Source organism: Pterocles gutturalis, unplaced genomic scaffold (genome assembly GCF_000699245.1).
Source record: "Pterocles gutturalis isolate BGI_N339 unplaced genomic scaffold, ASM69924v1 scaffold776, whole genome shotgun sequence".
Taxonomy (NCBI): domain Eukaryota; kingdom Metazoa; phylum Chordata; class Aves; order Pterocliformes; family Pteroclidae; genus Pterocles; species Pterocles gutturalis.
In genome coordinates this window covers 33933-40726 of record NW_010097417.1, presented here as the reverse complement: position 1 = coordinate 40726, position 6794 = coordinate 33933, and positions in this window count along the sequence as shown.

Below are 6794 nucleotides of genomic sequence, written 5' to 3'. Positions count from 1 at the left end.
TTTCATCAAGAAGGGTTCTGCGTGTAGACTGTATGCAAGGGAGTCCAGTTTGGTGAGACCTATGTGCTGGAGAAGTGATAGTTCCTTCAAAGCTAATTTAGGGATTATTTAGGAATCTCCCACTGGTCCCAAAGCAGGCTGACTCATCTGGGTTTTTCTTGCTTCACAGTCCACTAAGGTTCTGCTCCATATATATATGGTCCATATAGCGCACACACAAGCTTCCTGTAAAATGAGTCATTTTTTTGCTTCTCAGATGTGAAGTTTTCAGGCTAGATTTGTGGATCTACATATGAATTTTGAACTGAAAAGTTGGGAAAGAGCGCACAGCTGGGTTTCTCTTTGCAGATTTACATCCGCTTAAATAAAACGTCCAAAACTGTACTGCATACAGTTCTGGGCCCCCCAACGCAAGAAGGACATTGAGCTGTTGGAGCGGGTCCAGAGGAAGGCCACAAAGATGGTCAGAGGGCTGGGGCACCTCCCATATGAGGACGACCTCAGAGAGTTGGAGTTGGTCAGCCTGAAGAAGAGAAGGCTCCGGGGGGACCTTGTAACAGCGTTCAAGTACCTAAAGGGGGCTATAGGAGAGATAGGGAGGGACTTTTTACAAGGCCAAGTAGTGACAGGACAAGGGGCAATGGATTTAAACTGGAAGAGGGCAGATCTAGACTAGATATTAGGAAGAAATATTTTACTGTGAGGGTGGTGAGACACTGGAACAAGTTGCCCAGAGAAGCTGTGGATGCCCCATCCCTGGAGGTGTTCAAGGCCAGGCTGGATGAGGCTTTGAGCAACCTGGTCTAGTGGAGGGTGTCCCTGCCCATGGCAGAAGGGTTGGAACTTGATGATCTCTAGGGTCCCTTCAAACCCAAACCATTCTATGATTCTATGAAATATTGAGCACTAAGTTCCTAGTACTGTGTCCCTGTTTTCAGCATGTCTGGCAGCAATGAGCTGACTGTTGTGCTCCTGTTACGGCAAAGGCATGTAGTAACAGTCCTTGGGAAACCATCAGGTTCAGTATAGTCACTGGCTGTTCCTAGGTTTATGGAAGGTTCCTTCTGTGTAAGTGGCACAGAAAGGCTGCCACATGTTATCAGTAAGCAGATAGTAGGGGCCTACTATACAAGCATCTCTTCATGGCTTGGAAAATGTGACTTGGAACTGTATGGAGGTGGACTGTCCAAGTGAAAAATCTAAACACAGCTTTCAGCCAATCTGAAATGCCGAGGGTATTCATGGTTGCAATCTGTAGTTGGCCAGAAGTCCTTCAAAGATCCTGAATAAAACATTACAACAAATAGAAATTTGCCAACAAGAACAACAACAAAAATATCAACTTGATCTATCCTATTTTCTAATAGTACAGAACTTATGTTTCTAATTATGTAGTAGGTGTCTTATCTTTGAATATTTCTCTTCTGAATTTAGCTTTCGAGGGCTACAGCAGAGATGTTGCGACTGCCCTCTGTTCTGACCCATTCTTTCACCCACTCAGCAACTCAGCCGTGAAAAATTGCAGAAGCCTTGTGTTAAACCTTTTCTCAAATTCACAGCTATTTGAAAGGCAGAAGCATCAGATTTGGCTGGAATTCGAAACGCTCTTGGTTGGGAAGTGCCCCACTTAGAACCACACCCTGGGATGTCAAAACAGTGTGAGAAGCTGTACGCGTGTACCAGGGCAATGCAGGCATGTTTCCAAGGGAGCGAGCTGGCATAAGTGTCTGAGGCTTAGGTGCTTAGGAACTGCTCAGAGTGCTGTATATTCCTCTCTTCAGTGGTGGCTATACTGAATCAGCACAGAGCAGTCCGTGATTTCTCTGAGTTTTCTTTTTTCTTGTTGGTGTCTCAGCAATGCTCTAGGATAAGGAAGAGCAAATGACAAGCCTAAATGAAGCTCCTGTGGTCATTTCAACCTCTGAGCAGGTGGTGGTTGATCCTTTCTGTAGAGAAGAAACAACAGTGGGATGTGAAAGGAAAAGGAGGTTTTGTTCTGTAAAATCTTATCCTTCAGCTGAACCCGGAGGATACGATCAGCTTCCAAATCTGGCAGCAGCTGCAAGTGTATCTGACTAGTTAACTCCCACAGACCCTACACATTCTCTGCAAATCAAACAGTTCTCATAACCAGATGCTTCTTTTACCTTCCCTTTTGGTTTCATTCTCATCTGTCATGTTTTTTCATTGCTTGTGTAGGTCTCTGTTAATTTGATTTTTCCTTGCCTCCTAGTGTGTTCTCATTTGTTATCTTTATTTTTTTGACATTTGCATTGGTTAAATTACGTTCCATCTCTGACATTCCAGGCTGTTTGCAAATAGTTGCATGATCTGGTTCATTTCTCTGTGTGCTCCTCTACCTCTTTATTCACGCTGGGTGGTCCTCAGTGTTTGCAGATCTATCAGCTGCTATTGCAAATGTCAAGCTCAGTTCATGCTGAACAGAACTTTTTCCTTCCAATGTTTGCTCTGCTAATTCTTGGGCACATTTTTAGACAACAAAGCAGTTGTCCTTTTACTTTCTCATGTATCTGGCTTACTGTGTCATTACTGCATTACTTTCATTCCCTTGAACAAGTGGTAATTACACATTGTAGTCCCATAATGAACTTGAACTCATGTATATAGATACTAATCCAGCTGTCTAAGCCATTTACTTTACCCATGGTTTTCTAGGAAGTGACTGCTCTGCAGAATCAAAGACCTCCAGGCTTCCACAAGGAAGTGAAAGAGCTAACTTAGTTCCTGTCTTCAGAATTGACCTGTTAGGACAGTATCTCATGAAACTAGAGACTGGTTACACTTCAGTCATGCTCTGGTTGGTGTTAACTCCACTAATCTGGATAGTCCCAACTGTTCCAATAATGTCTGTTGTATTTTAATGTTTGCTGCCTCCTACTCTATACTTACATTGGCATTGCTGCTCTCTCCACTGGGAGGAACAAGCATTGAACAGTGACCTTTAAACACAACCATGAGAAAAGAGAAATCATAGATAAACATTTGCTTAAAAGTATCCTGGGTATTTTCTCTAAATTTTATTCTGGGTATTTTCTGTGAATTTTAGTGCATACCTTCAATTATGCATCAATAAATTTAATTTTGTTTTTGCTTTTTGCTTTAGCTGTCTAAATAAATCTATTTCAAGTAATTTGGTAGTACTTTGCTAGCCTTCTACTGAAAAAATAATTAAGTGGTAACATTGTATTTCACTCTTTCACTCTGGATTGAAAACTTAATGGTGGACTGTTGGCAGCTTCTTGCTGCTCGACCTGTAACTACATTTTCAACTTACCTCCCTCTCTCCATGTCTTCATCCTGCTTTGCTTATACAGAGCTGGTTATTTTGCAGTAGTTTCTTAAAAAAGTAACCCATATGGTATCTGTTGGTACTCGGTAGTCTCCTGAGTTTTACTGATGTTTACTTTCTCTTCTCCTCAGCAATGCATTCAGAAATTGATCTAAAGATTTAAACATACCTGACTGATGGTTACCTACAAATGCTCTGTGATAAGCTGAGAAGACCCTAAAGTCATAAATGTAAGTAGGTCTTTAACTAGGGCACCATGTTATAGCTAGCAGTACCATTTATCATTCTTCATGTATTAGGAATCTTCTCTTTTTCCTCAGCCCTGGCAGCCTACAGTTCCACAGACTCCCTGTTAGGGACTCAATCTAACTGGAACAACTGGATGGAGCTGGTTTTCTGTAAAATAGCAGGACAGGCAGATGCTGGTTCATAGCTGCAAAATGAAGTAACAGCAATTCTGTCACATTTCAGAGGTCTTGGTCCCATGGAAAGCTGTGTATATTTGAAATGTAGAGCAACAGGGTGGAGTGTGGATGTCTGAGGTGAGGGAAGCAGACCTTTTAAGGGTCACGAAAGAAAGTTCTGTGGTACATGTGAAGTCCCTTGTGTGAAAAATACTTGGGCATTCTGGAAGCATGTGGAAGCAAGGAGGTAGCAGTTCTTCTACTCTATTTAACTGACCTTGCTTTATGTACTATCAAGAAATTGTTTGGTTTTGACCCCCAATGCTGTTCACAAATTGTTCATGGTAAAATAAAATATTTATTAAGCAAATTATGTGTCTGTATACATGAATTCTGCTACCAAAGTGTAAGATGCAGTTCCATAAATGTGACCCACAGTATTTCAGTATGTCTTTCTCTTAGCGTCTCACTATTCATAGGTTACTTGGCTCCCTGTGGGTTCTTCCTGTTTGCAGTGTCCTTAATTTGGGGTGTTACAGCACAGAGAGAGTAGTTATTGTAACACAAGTGATAATGGGGTTGATTAAAAGTACAGAGGAGATTGTTTGTTAAGGATAGTTTACATAATGGGGATGATCTTAACCCTTCATATTAACATTTCTATTGTTATATAGAAATAGTTATATATTTCTATATGTGAAATATTAATTTGTCTCTTGAAACTGCTGCTCTTATGTGTACTTTGTGATTCGTGTTTACCAGTCAACAAGCTGAGTAGCAGTGTGAGCACTTACAGGTTCTACTGATGCCCCCATGTGGATGTCTGGCTAGGTCACTCTAGTGACTTGAAGATGTGGTTGAGTTTTACTGTGAATTTAATAATAATTTATTTCTGTAATATCCATTAATGGGCAAAAAAGCTTGACTATGTGTGATACCAAAAGTATTTTTGAACTATGCTTTCTATTCTCTATGAAATACTTCTTGACTATCCTTTTTTGTATCTAGCATTGGAAACAATTGTCATATTTGGAATAGCATCACACTAACCGGTTCACTTACTTTTTGTGGGATTCCTGAGGCCCAAGAAAATTTTCATTCCATTATTAATGTTACAATAATAGCTATGAAATAACAATGGCCTAACTGGTTTGCCAACACAGAGTAATCTCAACCTCACACGCTGGTATTTCTGCCCCTGTGGATGAAAAGAATTGTATTGTAACTATCTGAGAGTCCACCCACACCTGCGAGTCACTGAAGGTTTGCATAGAGATGCTGAAACTGGCTTTAAATGTGACAGCTCAGATCCTGTGTCCTTGCTAGTTACTGCAACAGAGACCTTAGAAGGGAGGGGCTGATTTGTCTTGGTTCTTGACAAGGCAAGTTAACTCTCACAAAGGTCTTCAGTATAAAAGACATCCTAATGCTGACCCATGTTTTTTTAGTGTTCCTTAGATCAGAGTCATCAAAGAAGATTTCAAAAGGCAATGTCAGACCTGATGAGTATAACAATAGCATAGGGCCACAGCTGTGCTGAGGCAGCTGTTCCTGTTGGCCTTATAAACACTCTCACCTTGTGGCTGGGGCACTCAGGGGACCCAAATTCCAGTTCTTGTTCCAAAGACCTCTTGTGTGTACTTTTCTAATGACAGGGGAAAAAGCCTCCTGCTGATGGAGGAGCTTGGCACCCAGAATGCCCCGCTTCCCACGCGAGTGTCTTGGCCACTAATTTAAAGCTGCACTGACAGGGTTAATGCTAGCAGGGTTAAGTGTGTGTCTTTCACACTTACTTTTTGGTCCTAGGTTCTTAAGTTTTACTAAGTCAGGCAGTTAACATATTTTTTGTACCTCTGTCGTGCACTGAGATTTTCAAATGCAACTACACAGTGTAGATACACGAGTACTTTTCAGAGATAGGCTCTTGCATTATTTGAGTGACAGTAAACAGAGAATGATAGCCTCTATTCCTTTGAGACTGTACGTTTTATAGAACAAGAAGTATTTGCTAGGTCAGAGGGAAAGTTTTGCTCAGACATTGTAGTTGCGGAGCAAATAGATTTGATTTCATATCTCATACAAAAACTTTGAAATATCTGCTTCATTTTGTTCCTGATATTACTTAATCTTACATTCATTGGAGTTGTATACAGTGGGAAATTACAGTTATTAGAACCTGATAATTAACATGATTAACCAAGCATGTAGTGCAGATAAGGACATTTGTTTGGTCTCATGGCAGCTGGTCACTGCCTACATTAAGTGTGTGTCTAGGCTGGAGATTTTGCCTCTGACTAAGTCAAGTAACAGATTGCTGGTGAAGCTAGATGATGTGAGTGTAAATGGTAGCCAAAGTACTCCAGCCTTGTCTCTGCTTATATACCTCCACATCAAGTGCCACTGTTTTATTCATAAGTTATTTGGAATTTTCTGCACAGGAACTGAAGAACCAGGAAATCCTCATGCTTGTAAATGAAGGTATTTCTTAGCATTTTTTATCTTGTTTCCGGTTTGATTTTTTTGTTAGGAAACGGAATTTATCTGGCAGACTGAACCCTGGAACATTTAGTCATGCCTTTCATTTGCAATAGATGAACATACCTTTTCCGCTGCTTTTACACATTCAGTTTTTCAGAAACATGTACAGACCTTTATAAAATTTGTTTCATGACTTGTGGTTGATAGCTGATCAATACTCTGATCTGAATTGTGTGAGCTTGCTTCAAAATTCCCATTAGTTCTCTGCATTTTAGATTTCAGTTCTGGTTTGCCGGTATTACCTCACAGTTTTCACTTTCTTACTTCTAAGAGAAACTCCTTCTTTTTGTTCTTTGTAATGTCTAAAAGATAAACCCTGAAAAAAGCAGACGGGAATAAAAGCGTGAAGATCCACAACCTTCTTTTGTACATTTTAAATTAGATTATGCTCATTATTTTCAATAAAAATGTTTACTTTCTATTTATACTGAAAGCAGATAGATTGCATGGCATAAAAAATTTAAAATATTCTACTTATTCGACCCGTAAACATAGATAACATAGGATCTTTTCTGATTAACAATTATGAACACTAATAATGT